The 17,255-nt window shown below is 45.1% G+C and overlaps 1 pseudogene; it reads left to right on the top strand.

Moving 5' to 3' along the window:
- Positions 1–244: 244 nt before the first annotated feature.
- LOC124020947 lies at positions 245–17,011 on the top strand (annotated as a pseudogene).
- Positions 17,012–17,255: the final 244 nt, after the last annotated feature.

A 17,255-nucleotide genomic window follows, 5' to 3' on the forward strand; every position in this document is an offset into this window, starting at 1 on the left:
TGCACTTCACTGTACAGCTAGAGACAGATCCACATACAGTGTGGTTCAAATCCCCATGTTTCCAGTAGAAAATTAATCAACTGATATCAACTTGACATCTTTCAATTGCATGTCTGATATTGACCCGTAACTGAGATCAGTATGTGTTCAGTTCCTTATCACAGTCGGTTTCTCCTCTTCAGCTGTTGGAGAGGAATGGTGTGACCTTGTAACTGTCCCCTAGTTTCATACCTTTGTAACCCAGACTAACCTGTTGATCCTGTCTCTTCAGGCCCAGATAGGTTTGCTGATCATCCTCCTGATAGCCATCGTCAACGTCTTCGTAGGAACTGGCATCCCAGCCTCCACCGACAAGAAGTCCAAAGGATTCTTTAACTATGACGGTAAGGCAACAGAGGTTTCCTTCACATAGATAGAGGAGTTCATCAAATACATAACCTTTATAATGCTCACATTTATAATCAAGCTATATGAGTTTCATGAGGAGAGCCCTGAGTTTGTCCTGCTCAGGTCACATGGTCAGGAGGAGAACATGTATTTTTCTATACTCTGTCAAATGACACATAGAGACGCATCACCAGTTTGACACAGAGACACCCTTCTCATCCACATCTATTCTCTTCTCTTTCTCCCCACAGCCAAAATATTTATGGAGAACTTACCGCCGAACTTCCGAGATGGAGAGACGTTCTTCTCTGTGTTCCATCTTCTTCTGCTGCCACGGGTATCCTGGCCGGAGCTAACATCTCTGGAGACCTGAAGGTATGAAGGGCAAAATAATCCTCTACCTGACCACACAGATCTCAGTTCACATACGACTCCAGAGAGATGTGTTCTTGTAGTCATGTTTCTTAACATTAGTAGCTTTATAAACTACTGTATATTTCTCTTTAGGGTAGCTTTACTGTAGCACAACCTCTTCTGTGTGAAGTCATTGGTAGCTTTACTTAGAGAGAGAGAGAGAGAGAGAGAGAGAGAGAGTGAGAGAGAGAGAGAGAGAGAGAGAGAGAGAGAGAGAGAGAGAGAGAGAGAGAGAGAGAGAGAGAGAGAGAGATACTCTTTATTGTGTCTGTGAACAGGCACCTTCACTTTAAACAGCAGAGAATGATGATCCCATAGACCCAAACCACTGTTTCCTCCAGCTATCACTTCTGCTGTTTATCTCTGGTTCTACTGCAGGATGCCCAGGATGCTCTCCCTAAAGGAACCCTGCTGGCCATCCTCATCACTGGAGTCACATACCTGGGAGTCGCCCTCTGTGTCTGTAAGGATGCACGCGCGCACAAGAACGCACACACAAACACACACGAAACCCTCCTAAATGTTTTGTCTGTTGTGTTTTCTGATTGATCAGCTGCCACGGTGGTGCGTGATGCAACAGGAAACATCAACGACACCATTGCCATAGGGATGGACATGTTCTGTAACGGTACCAACACTGCTGCCTGTGAGCAGGGATGGAACTTCTCCTCCTGTGATGTCAGCAGCTGCAAGTTTGGCTCCATGAACAACTTCCAGGTACAACAACAACAATGTAACAGCAATCAAACAACACAGTTACACATTCAGTACAACAACACAAAATAACCAGACACACACACACAGTCCAGTGAAACTAAACAGCCCCTGTGTCTCCTTCTCCCCAGGTGATGACCATGGTGTCAGGGTTCGGTCCTCTCATCACAGCAGGAACCTTCTCTGCCACCCTCTCCTCCGCCCTCGCCTCCCTCGTCAGCGCACCCAAAGTCTTCCAGGTCAGTCCCCACGACGGTCTATCACCTGTCTGCTCACTTGATCCTCATTCCTCAGCTCTGAGGGTTCCAGGTACTACTACAAGGTCTATGATGAGTGAAACAGAGCCCCTCTCTTTTTCATGTTTCTTCTAGCCAGATGACAACAATTGTCAAACTATGTTACAATCAGCTAACTCCCACTCCTCCCTCCTCTACCTCTCTCTCTTCCTCCTCCCCCACCTCTTCATCCACCCTTCTCTTCCTGCTCCTCCTCACCTCCTCACCTTCTCGCCCCCCTCCTCTCAGGCTCTGTGTAAAGACAACATCTACACTGCACTGAAGTTCTTCGCCAAGGGACACGGCAAGAACAACGAGCCAATCAGAGGCTACGTTCTGACTTTCATCATCGCTGTCGCCTTCATAATCATTGGTGAGTGAGGTCACTACACACATTTAAGATAAACCACAGTCGCCAATTAGTTTAATATTGGTAATGTCACAAACAACTCAAATGAATCTCTGTTGTGTGTGTCTCACGCTCTCTCTCTCTGTGTTTATGTGTGTCTCTCTCTCCCTGTGTGTGTGTGTGTGTGTGTGTGTGTGTGTGTGTGTGTGTGTGTGTGTGTGTGTGTGTGTGTGTGTGTGTGTGTGTGTGTGTGTGTGTGTGTGTGTGTGTGTGTGTGTGTGTGTGTGTGTGTGTGTGTGTGTGTGTGTGTGTGTGTGTGTGTGTGTGTGTCGATCTGTGTCATCGCGCCCATCATCTCCAACTTCTTCCTGGCATCGTACGCCTCATCAACTTCTCCTGCTTCCACGCTTCATACGCTAAGTCCCCAGGTACACAGGTCTCTCTCTCTCTCTCTCTCTCTCTCTCTCTCTCTCTCTCTCTCTCTCTCTCTCTCTCTCTCTCTCTCTCTCTCTCTCTCTCTCTCTCTCTCTCTCTCTCTCTCTCTCTCTCTCTCTCTCTCTCTCTCTCTCTCTCTCTCTCTCTCTCTCTCTCTCTCTCTCTTTAGCTCTCTTCTCCCGCTCTCTCTCTCTTTAGCTCTCTCTCTCTTTTAGCTCTCTCTCTCTTAACTCTCTCTCCTTAACTCTCTCTCTCAGCTCTCTAACTCTCTCTGTAACTCTCAAACTGTTGTCTCCTGTGATCTCCCCCTGTGTAGGCTGGAGGCCAGCATACAGGTACTACAACATGTGGTTGTCTCTGTTTGGAGCGGTGCTCTGCTGTGGTGTGATGTTTGTCATCAACTGGTGGGCTGCTCTCCTCACCTACGCAATCGAGATCTTCCTATATGTCTACGTCACTGTCAAGAAGCCAAGTGAGACACAGACATTGATTTGCATCAAGCTGACATTAGAATACATATGAACCAGTCACACACAAAGAACCAGTGTACATTACCACATGGGAAGCCTGGGCTGGCCAAAAGTAATACTATGATAAAGGAATGAGTACATAGGGATGACATAAGATGTACATAGCTACTACATATGACATACGTAGCATCTCTAAGTTCAGTGTTAACATCAGTGTGTTCTGTTGTCCTCAGATGTGAACTGGGGCTCGTCCACTCAGGCCGTGGACGTTTGTCAGCGCGGTCAACAACGCTCTGTCACTGACCGGAGTAGAGGACCATGTTAAGAACTTCCGGTAAGAGCCAACAGAAGCCACTGGTATTACACCTCTTACTATGCTGTTGGATGGCGAGTGGGAGGAAAACCTACTCTGTTCATGGTTAGAGGGGACAGGTACAATACTGCTCTGCATTCTAACCTGAAAGTGTAGAATGTTAAGACTGTTATCCCCCCTCCTCAGACCTCAGTGTATGGTGCTGACAGGAGCACCTAAGAACAGACCGGCACTCCTGGACCTGGCTCATTGTTTCACTAAGAACTACGGACTCTGTCTCACATGTGAAGTCTTTGTGGTAAGAGGACAGACATTTTATTAAAGTCACCAAGTTCTTCATCCTTCAATTCCTCCTTCACACACAGCGCTATGAGATAATATAATATCCCCTCCTATCTCTCCCCAGGGCCCCAGAACAGAGACATTGACAGATGTGAACGCTGGAATGGAGAAGAACCAGATGTGGCTGAATAAGAAGAAGAAAAGCCTTCTATGCTGCAGTGGCCTGTGACTCCTTCAGACAGGGAACTGAGAACCTCATGCAGGTACACCTCCACGTCTACTACCTGGACATATAATCACCTCTCATAGATACACATATATGGGGTACACCTGGGAGTACGACTCTGTGGTAGTTAATGACAGCTGCAGGAACCTACACATGGATTCATCATTTATAATAGATACACACACACACTTTGTTAGGAAGGCTTTCTATACTACTTGTATCATTGCCTCTTACATGAGTACAATGAATCAATTCATGGAGATATCAAGCCTAATGGTTCATCCTTAAGAGTCTATTGACACATGTCCATCAATCTAAGCAACATTATAAAAAAATCCCTATCAAAATCCATCAGTTTAAGCTAGAGATATGAGTTTCTGCATGGGCTGTATCTCACTCCACCGCAGGCCTGTCACCCTTCCGCATCTGTGGTGGAAGGTGGCCGAGCAACAGCGGTGTTTGTCAGACCATGAGACATCCCCAAAATCGCTCTTCTCATGAAAAAGTCTGTAGGGTCCGAAGAGCCAACAAACTATGGAAAAGGGAGACTCTCACAAACACGATGGTATTCTCAGTTTTGCTCTACGACTCCCACATGTGTCACGGGACTCGTCTGAAGGTAACCCATAAAAATGGATAGAAGCATGGAGTTAAATATGTGTCCAAAAAAATTAGAATATGTCTAATATCTCCTAGATATAGGACAGACAATTCAAAACCTTTTTAGAATATGTCTAATATCTCCTAGATATAGGACAGACAATTCAAAACCTTTTTAGAATATGTCTAATATCTCTTAGATATAGGACAGACAATTCAAAACCTTTTTAGAATATGTCTAATATCTCCTAGATATAGGACAGACAATTCAAAACCTTTTAGAATATGTCTAATATCTCTAGATATAGGACAGACAATTCAAAACCTTTTTAGAATATGTCTAATATCTCCTGTTATAGGACAGACAATTCAAAACCTTTTCAAATATGTCTAATATAATATAGGACAGACAATTCAAAACCTTTTAGAATATGTCTAACATCTCCTAGATATAGGACAGACAATTCAAAACCTTTTTAGAATATGTCTAATATCTCCTAGATATAGGACAGACAATTCAAAACCTTTTTAGAATATGTCTAATATCTCCTAGATATAGGACAGACAATTCAAAACCTTTTTAGAATATGTCTAATATCTCCTAGATATAGGACAGACAATTCAAAACCAGATATAATATAGGACAACATTCAAAACCAGCATACAATTCAAAACAGCAATTAACAGCTTATTCCTTATGATTTTTAAAAATGTATTTTTTGCCATTTATAAATGTGTTATTCAATGTGTTTCTATGGGCTATAGTAGTAAGCGCCAAATTCAATATTTTATCTGATCATGTTTAACTTCTACTTTGAGGTTAAAACTGTTTTCTATATAATATGACTATTCAGCTGTTACAACATGTCACAGTTCAGTTAACTAAACAATAGGACAGCAGGTTGGTTGTAACAGCAGCAGCGATAACAGCAGCAGCACACATTACACAGCCTCAACAGGCTAGCGTAACAGCAGCTGAGATGAGTGCTAAAGCATAAGAAACAAGAGCAGCGTAACAGCAGCAGCGTAACAGCAGCGTAACAGCAGCAGCGTAGCAGCAGCAGCGTAGCAGCAGCAGCAGCGTAACAGCAGCAGCGTAGCAGCAGCGTAACAACAGCAGCGTAACAGCAGCAGCGTAACAACAGCAGCGTAACAGCAGCAGCGTAACAGCAGCAGCGTAACAGCAGCGTAACAGCAGCAACAGCAGCAGCAACAACAGCAGCAGCGTAACAGCAGCAGCGTAACAGCAGCAGCGTAACAGCAGCAGCGTAACAGCAGCAGCAGCAGCAGCGTAACAGCAGCAGCGCAGCACAGCAGCGTAACAGCAGCAGCGTAACAGCAGCGTAACAGCAGCGTAACAGCAGCAGCGTAACAGCAGCGTAACAGCAGCAGTAACAGTAACAGCAGCGTAACAGCAGCAGCGTAACAGCAGCGTAGCAGCAGCGTAACAGCAGTGTAACAGCAGCGTAACAGCAGCGTAACAGCAGCAGCGTAGCAGCAGCGTAACAGCAGCGTAACAGCAGCGTAGCAGCAGCGTAACAGCAGCGTAACAGCAGCGTAACAGCAGCAGCGTAACAGCAGCAGCGTAACAGCAGCAGCGTAACAGCAGCAGCGTAACAGCAGCGTAACAGCAGCAGCGTAACAGCGTAACAGCAGCGTAACAGCAGCAGCGTAAGCGTAACAGCAGCAGCGTAACAGCTGGCGTAACAGCAGCGTAACAGCAGCGTAACAGCAGCAGCGTAACAGCAGCAGCGTAACAGCAGCAGCGTAACAGCAGCAGCGTAACAGCAGCAGCGTAACAGCAGCGTAACAGCAGCAGCGTAACAGCAGCGTGGCAGCGTAACAGCAACAGCGTAACAGCAGCAGCGTAACAGCAGCAGCTTAGCAGCAGCAGCGTAACAGCAGCAGCGTAACAGCAGCAGCGTAACAGCAGCGTAACAGCAGCAGCGTAACAGCAACAGCAGCAGCGTAACAGCAGCAGCGTAACAGCAGCAGCGTAATAGCGTAACAGCGTAACAGCACTAGCGTAGCGTAACAGCAGCAAGCGTAACAGCAGCGTAACAGCAGCAGCGTAACAGCAGCGTAACAGCAGCGTAACAGCAGCGTAAGCAGCAGCGTAACAGCAGCGTAACAGCAGCAGCGTAACAGCAGCGTAACAGCAGCGTAACAGCAGGCGTAACAGCAGCGTAACGTAACAGCAGCAGCAGCGTAACAGCAGCAGCGTAACAACAGCAGCGTAACAGCAGCAGCGTAACAGCAGCGTAACAGCAGCGTAACAGCAGCAGCGTAACAGCAGCGTAACAGCGTGGCAACAGCAGCGTAACGTGGCAGCAGCGTAACAGCAGCGTAACAGCAACAGCGTAACAGCAGCAGCGTAATACAGCAACAGCGTAACCAGCAGCAGCGTAACAGCAGCAGCGTAAGCAGCAGCAGCGTAGCAGCAGCGTAACAGCAGCGTAACAGCAGCAGCGTAACAGCAGCAGCGTAACAGCAGCAGCGTAAGCAGCAGCAGCGTAACAGCAGCAGCGTAGCAGCAGCAGCGTAACAGCAGCAGCGTAACAGCAGCAGCGTAACAGCAGCAGCGTAACAGCAGCAGCGTAACAGCAGCAGCGTAACAGCAGCGTAACAGCAGCAGCATAGCAGCAGCAGCGTAACAGCAGCAGCGTAACAGCAGCAGCGTAACAGCAGCGTAACAGCAGCGTAACAGCAGCGTAACAGCAGCGTAACAGCAGCGTAACAGCAGCGTAACAGCAGCAGCGTAACAGCAGCGTAACAGCAGCGTAACAGCAGCGTAACAGCAGCAGCGTAACAGCAGCAGCGTAACAGCAGCAGCAGCGTAACAGCAGCAGCGTAACAGCAGCAGCGTAGCAGCAGCAGCGTAACAGCAGCAGCGTAACAGCAGCGTAACAGCAGCAGCGTAACAGCAGCGTAACAGCAGCGTAACAGCAGCAGCGTAACAGCAGCGTAACAGCAGCGTAACAGCAGCGTAACAGCAGCAGCGTAACAGCAGCAGCGTAACAGCAGCAGCGTAACAGCAGCAGCGTAACAGCAGCAGCGTAACAGCAGCGTAACAGCAGCAGCGTAACAGCAGCAGCGTAACAGCAGCAGCGTAACAGCAGCAGCGTAACAGCAGCAGCGTAGCAGCAGCAGCGTAACAGCAGCAGCGTAACAGCAGCAGCGTAACAGCAGCAGCGTAACAGCAGCGTAACAGCAGCGTAACAGCAGCGTAACAGCAGCAGCGTAACAGCAGCAGCGTAACAGCAGCAGCGTAACAGCAGCGTAACAGCAGCAGCGTAACAGCAGCAGCGTAACAGCAGCAGCGTAACAGCAGCAGTAACAGCAGCAGCGTAACAGCAGCGTAACAGCAGCAGCGTAACAGCAGCGTAACAGCAGCGTAACTAGTTTTACACAGCAGCGTAACTCCCAGCAGTCAGCCTAGCTCAGCCCAGAAGAAGGTAGGAAACAGCAGCAGAGTTATGGTCCATTTATGGCAGCGTATCACATTGGAGCGTAGATAAGACTGCGTAACAGTGTGGGCGTCAACAGGGTGCAGCTTTAAAGCAGCAGATTAAACAGAACTATAGTCTATCAGCGATTAACACAATGCGTAATGAGATCGTAGACAAATACAGTGCGTAACAGCAAAGTATTCAGACAGCGTAACTATTTCTATATTTTGTTACGTTACAGCTTTATTCTAAAATGGATTCAATTGTTTTTTCCCCTCGTCAATCTAGACACAAGACCCAATAATGACAAAGCAAAACAGGTTTTTAGAAATGTTTGCTAATTTATTAAAAAAATAAACTCGAAATATTACATTTAGATAAGTAAATGTAATATTTACTCAGTAACTTTGTTGAAGCACCTTTGGCAGCGTAACAGCATCGAGTCGTAACATGACAGCTACAAGCAGCATCTGTATTAGGGAGTTTCTCCCACTCGTCTCTGCAGATCCTAACAGCAAACTCTGTCAGGTTGGATGGGGAGCGTTGCTAACACAGCGTATTTTCACATCTCTCCAGAGATGTTCAAGGGTTCAAGTCCGGGCTCTGGCTGGACCACTCAAGCGACATTCAGAGACTTGTCTTGCAGCCATTCCTGCATTGTCTTGGCTGCGTGCAGGGTCTTTAACATTGGAAGGTGAATCTTCACCACAGTCTGAGGTCCTGAGGGCTCTGGAGCAGGTTTTCATCAAGGATCTCTGTACATTGCTCCGTTCATTTTTCCCTCGATCCTGACTAGTCTCCCAGTCCCTGCCACTAAAAACATCCGTAACAGCATGAGCTAACACCAGCATGCGTAGTAATAGTGCCAGGTTTACTCCAGAGCGTGATGCTTGGCATTCAGGCCAAAGACTTCAATCTTGGTAACATCAGATCAGAATCTTGTTTCTCATTCTCAGCAGCGTAACAGGTGCGTAACAGCAAACTCTAAGTGGGCTGTCAGCAGCCAGCTGAGCAGTGATCTCCGTCTGGCACTCTACCATAAAGGCCTGATTGGTAAGTGCTGCAGCGTGGTTGTCCCTCTGGAAGGTTCGTAATCAGCACAGAGGAACTCTAGAGCTCTGGCAGCAGTGACCATCGGGTTCTTGGTACCTCCCTGACCAGCGTTCTCCCCGATTGATCAGTTTGGCCGGGTGGACAGCTTTAGGAAGAGTGTTGGTGGTTCCAAACTTCTTCCATTTAAAAATTATGGAGCCCACTGTTTCTTGGTGGCCTTCAACAGCAGAAATGCGTAACCTTCCCCAGAGCGTAACAGCAGCGTAACACAATCCTGTCTCGTAGGAGCGTAACGTAGCAATTCCTTTGAACAGCAGCTTGTTTTTTGCTCTGACATGCACTGTCAGCGTGGGACCTTATATAAACAGGTGTGTACCTTTCCAAATCATGTCCAATCAATTGAATTTACCACAGGTGGACTCCAATCAAGTTAACAGCATCTCAGGATGATCAATGGAAACAGGAACAGCACCTGAGCTCAATTTCAAGTCTCATAACAGCAGCAGCGTAATACGTAACAGCAAAATAAGCGTAATTTCAGTTTAACATTTTAATACATTCGCAAATGTTTCTGAAAACCTGTTTCGCTCTGTCATTATGGGGAATTCTCTGTAGATTGCTGAGGATTTTTTATTTATTTAATCCATTTTAGAATAAGGCTGTAACGTAACAAAATGTGGAAAAAGTTGAGGGGTCTGAATAATTTCCGAAGGCAGTGTACACCTCTTCAGAGATCAGGGAGGTTAATTAATCATGCTGTGAAACTAAGAACTTTTAGTATTGTTTACTAGGCTATTCTCAACTTCTGTGTTTTGGAATGTACTTTTCATTAATAAAATACTATTTTTGCTAGAAAGTGGAAACACTTCATTTTTATGGAAGAAGATTTCAAACCTTTCTGAGTGGAATGCGGTCTTGGAGTCAAATACATATCATGTCAAATACTTCCAAACGCGACCTTGATTTAAGTTGACCAGCATGCAGGGTTGGTGAAGTTTGCAGTTTGGAGATGATTCCATTGGTTTTATTGTACCAGGCAGGAAAACTATAAGTGTTTTCCATGTTTTTGTCCCAGGTCTGCTTGAATGCAGGTAGTGTAAGTCTTTCAGGATCAGCCTGTGTGGTATAACCTGTTGTCATTCTCTGTCCTAGGCATCAGGTCTGGGTCGTCTGAAACCCAACATTCTGATGATGGGCTTCAAGAAGGACTGGAGGACAGCAGACACAGCTGGCGTACAGAGCTATGTAGGAGTACTGCAGTAAGTCACACTCATACACTGAGTGGAACACCTGCTCTTTCCATGACAGACTGACCAGCTGATTCCAGGTGAAAGCTATGATCTCTTATTGATGTCACCTTTTAAATCCACTTCAATCAGTGACGATGAAGAGGAGACGGGTTAAAGAAGGATTTTTAAGCATTGCGACAATTGAGACATGGATTGTATATGTGTGGCATTCAGAGGTAGAATGGCCGAGACAAAACATTTACCTTTAAACAGAGTATGGTGGTAGGTGCCAGACCAACTGGTTTGTGTCAAGAACTGCAACGCTGCTGGGCTTTTCACACTCAACCATTTCCTATGTGTATCAAGAATGGTCCACCAACCAAAGGAAATCAGCCAACTTGACACAACTGTGGGAAGCATTGGAGTCGACATGGGCCACCATCCCAGTGGAACGCTTTTGACATCTTGTAGAGTCCATGCCCCGATGAATTGAGGCTGTTCTGAGGGCAAAGGGGGGAGGAGGGTGCAACTCAATGTTAGGAAGGTTAGGAAGAACACACAAAATAAGCAAGATAAGTGCTAACTGTGTGTTATTAAAGTGTATGTCCTGTGCCGGGTGTGTGTTTTTAGCGATGCATTTGACTTTGAGTACGGAACCGTGGTACTAAGGATGAACCAGGGACTGGACATCTCACACATCATAAAGGCTCAGGGTGAGTACACACACGCGCACACACACACACGCACACACACACACACACACACACACACACACACACACACACACACACACACACACACACACACACACACACACACACACACACACACACACACACACACACACACACACACACACACACACACACACACACACACACACACACACACACACACACACACCAATGTATAAAACAGAAGCAGTCAGAATACTCCAGCCTCGGGGCCTGTGATGTAAATAGAGCTGTTGTATAGATATAGTACTGGTTAAAGTACACCCACTTTGTCAGAAAAACACCACAAGTCATATCCTCATGGTTTGTTGTGTGGCTGTTTCCATATAACAACCCCAATCATACAATGACTATTGATAACATTGACAACATTGATTGAGTTGATAAGGAGAGCTCTTTGGTCCATAGATCAGAGGCAGTAGATGAAGGTCACATCTAATCAGCTCCTAACAATAACATCTACTGAATAAACTGTTACCAACAGAGCCACTGCAGGGCTATGGGCCCTAGTCAGAAGTAGTGCACTATATAGGTAATAGAGTGCAATTTGAGACACTCCCCAGGAGTCATAGATACACTAATCTAGTAGTTACTCCTGCCCTGGAGAGATACAGGGTTTCCTGGCTTTAGTTCCAGCCCAGCACTAACACACCTTATTCAACCACTCCAGGGCTCGATGATTAGTAGATTAGTTGATGGATGTGTTAGTGCAGGGTTAAAGCAAACATGTGGGCTACCAAGTGGTGCAGCGGTCTAAGGCACTGCATCGCAGTGTTTGAGGTGTCATTACAGACACCCGGGATCATATCCAGGCTGTATCACAACCGGCCGTGATTGGGATTCCCATAGGCGGCGCACAGTTGGCCCAGCATTACCTGGGTTTTGCCGGTGTAGAGCCATCATTATAAATAAGAATTTGTTCTTAACTGACTTGCCTAGTTAAATAAAGGTTAAATGAATTCTAATTATATTATATATTTTTAAACTCTGTGGTGGTCCCCCAGGAGAGGTTTGAGACACAGTGGTCTAATGTGATTGGTTGTATTCACTAGGGACAACCCCCAGGAGAGGTTTGAGACACAGTGGTCTAATGTGATTGGTCATATTCACTAGGGACAACCCAGGAGAGGTTTGAGACACAGTGGTCTAATGTGATCGGTTGTATTCACTAGGGACAACCCAGGAGAGGTTTGAGACACAGTGGTCTAATGTGATCGGTTGTATTCACTAGGGAAAATGGACTGAACAGGGAGAGGCTAAACTTCATTTTGGTCTTCCATCGCAAAACGTTTTGGGCTAATGTGACTAATGATGTTGTATAGAACCCTGTTGTAACGTGGACGCCCCCAGAGGAGAGGTTTGAGAGCCCACAGAAGGATCTGGAGAATGTGATGGGTTGCTATTCAATAGGGAAACAATCTTCAGGAAGTCAGGAACTTATCTACACAAGACCTCACAGTGGTCAGATCACTCACTCACTCGGTTGTATTCCCTAGGGACATTATCCCAGCATACTTGGTTGAGAGGCTTTGAGTCTCCCCAGGTAGTCGTGGTGAATCTCCCCAGCACTCAGTTCCAGAGAAACAGACCCCAGCATGTCTAATGACTATTCATTATAAACACATTGCTAATGTGTTCTATTCACTCTTCAGTGGTCTAGGTAGTCGTGTGAATGACCACAGGCTGGTGTCCACCATTACTCAGTTAGGGACAACATGTCGATATCTGGTGGAAAATGGACTAAACATCACACAGGGAGGGACAGCATGTCTATATCACTCTTCATTTGCATGTCTTCCACTCTTCATTATAAAACGTTTATCACTCTTCATTATAGACCACAGCATGTCTATATCACTCTTCTAGACCACAGCATGTCTATATCACTCTTCATGATGAGTCACAGCAGAACCCTTCATTTGTAACATGTCTATATCCTCTTCATTATAGACCCAGCATGGAGATAGGACAGCATGTCTATATCACTCCAGACCACAGCATGTCTATAGGATCTTCATTATAGACCACAGCATGTCTCACTCTGAGGAGAACAGCATGTCTATATCATCTTCATTATAGACCACAGCATGAACTTATCTACACAAGACTCTCACCTCCAGCATGTCACTCTTTCATTATAGATCACTCTACATCACTCAACCTATAGACCACAGCATGTCTATATCACTCTTCATTATATAGACCACAGCATGTCTATATCAGAGATTATAGACCACAGCATGTCTAGAGAGAATCTTCATTAGGAACTGAGCATACTCTCTTGGTTAGTAAATGTCTATATCACTCTTTATTTAAACACATTGCTAATGTGTTCTATATCACTCTCTTCATTATAGACCCCCAGCATATCACTCTCTTTATTATAGACCACCCATGTCTCCCCAGGTAGTCTGGTGATTATAGAGCATGTCTGGTGTCTTCATTATAGACCACAGCATGTCTATATCAGTTCCAGAGGAAACATGTCTATATCCTCTTCATTATAGACCACAGCATGTCTCGATGTCTAGGTGGATGTTTGATAGACAGCATGATCACTCTTCATTATAGACCACAGCATGTCTATATCACTCTTCATTATAGACCACAGCATGTCTATATCACTCTTCATTATAGACCACAGCATGTCTATATCACTCTTCATTATAGACCACAGACTCTTCCCAGCATGTCTATATCACTCTTCATTATAGACCACAGCATGTCTATATCACTCTCTTCATTATATAGACCACAGCATGTCTATATCACTCTTCATTATAGACCACAGCATGTCATCACTCTTCATTATAGACCACAGCATGTCTATATCACTCTTCATTATAGACCACAGCATGTCTATATCACTCTTCATTATAGACCACAGCATGTCTATATCACTCTTCATTATAGACCACAGCATGTCTATATCACTCTTCATTATAGACCACAGCATGTCTATATCCTCTTCATTATAGACCACAGCATGTCTACATCTCTTCATTATAGACCACAGCATGTCTATATCACTATATCACTCTTCATTATAGACCACAGCATGTCTATATCACTCTTCATTATAGACCACAGCATGTCTACATCACTCTTCATTATAGACCACAGCATGTCTATATCACTCTTCATTATAGACCACAGCATGTCTACATCACTCTTCATTATATAGACCACAGCATGTCTATATCACTCTTCATTATAGACCACAGCATGTCTATATCACTCTTCATTATAGACCACAGCATGTCTACATTACTCTTCATTATATAGACCACAGCATGTCTATATCCCTCTTCATTATGTAGACCACAGCATGTCTACATCACTCTTCATTATAGACCACAGCATGTCTATATCACTCTTCATTATATAGACCACAGCATGTCTATATCACTCTTCATTATAGACCACAGCATGTCTACATCACTCTTCATTATAAACCACAGCATGTCTACATCACTCTTCATTATAGACCACAGCATGTCTATATCACTCTTCATTATAGACCACAGCATGTCTATATCACTCTTCATTATAGACCACAGCATGTCTACATCACTCTTCATTATATAGACCACAGCATGTCTATATCCCTCTTCATTATGTAGACCACAGCATGTCTACATCACTCTTCATTATAGACCACAGCATGTCTATATCACTCTTCATTATATAGACCACAGCATGTCTATATCACTCTTCATTATAGACCACAACATCTTCACATAATAGGCTTATAGATTGAAATAGCTACCTACCTTCCTCCTCCCTCACACTCTCTCTTTCTCTGCCTGTATCTCTGTCTGTGTATCTAGCTCTCTCACTCTTGTCTCTGTCTGTCTCTATTGTCTGTCTCTCTCACACACACTCACTCTGTCTCTCTCTCTGTCTGTCTCTAGCTCTCTGTCTGTCTCTCTCACTCTCTCATTGTCTGTCTCTCTCACACACACTCTGTCTCTCTCACTGTCTCTCTCTCGCTCATGGCCTCTCTCTCTCTCACTGTCTCTCTCTCTCTGTCTGTGGGTCAGGTCTAACCCTACTGCTGCCCTACATCCTGACAACCCGTAAGAAGTTCAAGGACTGTAAGATGAGGATCTTCATCGCTGGCCAGCCGGGACGTGTCGAGCAGGACAGACATGAGTACGTATGATCAATTTCAATCATTTATGAATAGAGGAAGATAATACAGTCTAATCATCAACAACCACTAGCCTGGTCCCAGATCTGTTTGTACTTGTTACTAATCCCTTTCTGCCATGGTCATGTCACACTTTACAATTCCATAAGGAGTTGGCAAGAGAGCAGAAACAGACTGGCTAAACAAGCACATCTTTGGAAATAAGACCTGTTATATCGCAGCTCATAGCAGTGGTGATCAGTGTGTGCCTCTGTGTGTGTCTGTGTTTATAGGATGAAGTCTCTGCTGGAGAAGTTCAGGATCAAATATGCAGACATCCACGTCATCGACGACATCACCCAAAACCCCAACTCTAACAGGTAATATAAACACACACACACACACACACACACTTGGGGAGATGTGACTGCTCACACACACACACACACTGTCGCTCACATGCTGTGGTGGGAGAGATTCCAGACATTCTGTACTGTAGCCGTGAGGTCACTCTCAGCTGACCAACCACACGTCAGGGATGTGATCAGCAGTCAGCCGAAAGCAACACCAGTCAGGAAATGGATAAAGGATCTATTATAGTGAGATAGTTAATGACTATATAAAACAGATGCAGAACTTTGTCTCATTCAGTATTTACACAAGAAAAGACAACTCAGCTTCAAACTGCTCCATCTCTGGTGTCAGAGTAGTCGATTTCATTCTGTGCCAAGATGAATGATAACATGCACAATGATAACAAAACAGAATATTCCTGATATCTGAAGTCATAGGATCAGTGACTAATACCTGATTAACCCAGCTAACTCCTGTCTGTGTTCGTCCCCCAGCTGGAAGATGTTTGAGGACATGATTGAGCCGTTCCGTCTTCACGAGGGGTCAAAGAGCACCACTCTGGCCGAGGCTCTGAGGAAAGACAACCCCTGGAAGATCTCTGACGCCGAGCTGGACACCTTCGAGGAAAGGTGGAGTCTAGAGGCAGACCAGTGACTGCTCACCATAGAGACTTGTAGAGACAGACCACTGCACAATGCTCACCACAGAGACCAATAACTTCTACTTCTACCTCAAATGTTCCATTGCTTGAGCTCCTTTTACTCTTATAGAATATTAGCTCCCAAGTATTGTGGAGCTCCTGCACCTAAATATAAACAGTAACTGCACCCAAAATGAGTACCGGAACCTTTTTCAGTCCACATCAAGCACTGTGCTCAACTCTATCTTCTTGTAGTAGAATGTAATGTATTCATCTGGACAATAGAATCCAACAGTCCCATGATGCAGTAGCAACAGAAGTAGACAGCTGTGTTTTCACTGAAGCATTACATGGTTGTCATACCAACCATGTGGCCCACCACCACTTTGTGTCCTCTCTCCTCCAGACCAACCTCCAGGTCAGGCTGAATGAACTACTGCAGGAGAACTCCCGAGCTGCCAACCTCATCATAGTGTAAGTACAATATACTGTAGGGTTTTTCCTGGTCAGGTCACCAAGTATTCAGGAAAAACTCTAGGCCCTAATTATAAGAGACACCAACAAGAGCCATATCATCATCTATCAATCTCTCTGTAAAAAAGACAGAAATATGATAGTCCAATGTGTCACAAAACTATGAAGCTAACTGAGGTATATAACAATAATAACAACAATAATAATCATCTGGTTGGTGCTTATATCTGTCCTGTTTCAACTGTGTATTAGACGCATGTGTGAAATCCCCCTGAGACACCCACGGACATATAGTGGTGACCCTGCTGCTAATAGCCAACTGTTTAGATAACTTAGGTTTAATACTGTACTTCCCTCTTTGCAGGAGTATGCCCATCGCCCGTCTAGGCTCAGTCTCTGACCACCTCTACATGGCCTGGTTGGACATCCTCACCAAGAACCTCCCTCCCACCATGTTGATCAGAGGCAACCACAAGAGCGTCCTCACCTTCTACTCATAGACCGACCCTCTCAGCAGTCACGAGATGGCCACAAGGACAACCAAGAAACTTTCATCAATATCCAGGAGTTATTTGCTATCAGTTTAAATGAAAAGGTGATGGTTAGAGATAAGGTGATGGGAAAGGTTAAAGGTTAGAAAGTGAGGTTCTTCCGTCTTGTCTAGCATTCCCAAATAGTGATGACACAACACAGACATATGGACTCAGGGATATATGGGCACAAGG

The sequence above is a fragment of the Oncorhynchus gorbuscha genome, unplaced genomic scaffold, assembly GCF_021184085.1.
Source record: "Oncorhynchus gorbuscha isolate QuinsamMale2020 ecotype Even-year unplaced genomic scaffold, OgorEven_v1.0 Un_scaffold_1002, whole genome shotgun sequence".
NCBI classification, from domain to species: Eukaryota; Metazoa; Chordata; class Actinopteri; order Salmoniformes; family Salmonidae; genus Oncorhynchus; species Oncorhynchus gorbuscha.